General features: G+C 47.5%; 1 pseudogene; it reads left to right on the top strand.

Annotated features, from left to right (window-relative positions):
- Positions 1-244: 244 nt before the first annotated feature.
- LOC124712856 lies at positions 245-362 on the top strand (annotated as a pseudogene).
- Positions 363-718: the final 356 nt, after the last annotated feature.

Genomic DNA, 718 nt, shown 5'->3' with positions numbered 1-718 from the left:
GACACCCAGCACACGTGCGACACAATGCATGCACATTTTCACGCTTGCATTCAACATTCTGGCGGTTACATCAGTTATTAATTCCACAGCAGTTCACATTTGCAGTATCTTATTTCGAGCTTACATTAACCAGTGATCTGGCAGTGCTAGTCAGTGAAATGTGCTACCTACAAAGACGTACTCATGTAATTTCATTACTCTACATTAATTATTTGTTGGTGATGCGATTTTTTTCTCTCATTCAGGAAACGGCCTTGCCACACTGGATACACCGGTTCCCGTGAGATCACCGAAGTTAAGCGCTGTCGGGCGTGGTCGGCACTTGGATGGGTGACCATCCAGGCTGCCATGCGCTGTTGCCATTTTTCGGGACGCACTCAGCCTCGTGATGCCAATTGAGGAGCTACTCGACCGAATAGCAGCGCCTTTGGTCAAGAATACCATCATAACGACCGGGAGAGTGGTGTGCTGACCCCACGCCCCTCCCATCGGCAACCTCCACAGAGGATGACACGACGGTCGGATGGTGCCAGTAGGCCACTAGTGGCCTGGAGACGGAATGATATCTGTCATATAAAATCAATTTCAGCAATTCAGTTTGCAATGTAATGGACATTTGAGAGGTGGCATGAGCCCCCTCTCATATTTCTATCTTACTCTGAGTAATTCGATTTTCCTCTCTAATATCATGCGGTGAAAAGTTGCTATTCCTTCACAC

Source organism: Schistocerca piceifrons, chromosome 8 (assembly GCF_021461385.2).
Source record: "Schistocerca piceifrons isolate TAMUIC-IGC-003096 chromosome 8, iqSchPice1.1, whole genome shotgun sequence".
Classification (NCBI taxonomy): Eukaryota; Metazoa; Arthropoda; class Insecta; order Orthoptera; family Acrididae; genus Schistocerca; species Schistocerca piceifrons.
Note: the sequence above shows the minus strand (reverse complement) of the source record. Positions and strands in the feature narration are given on the sequence as shown.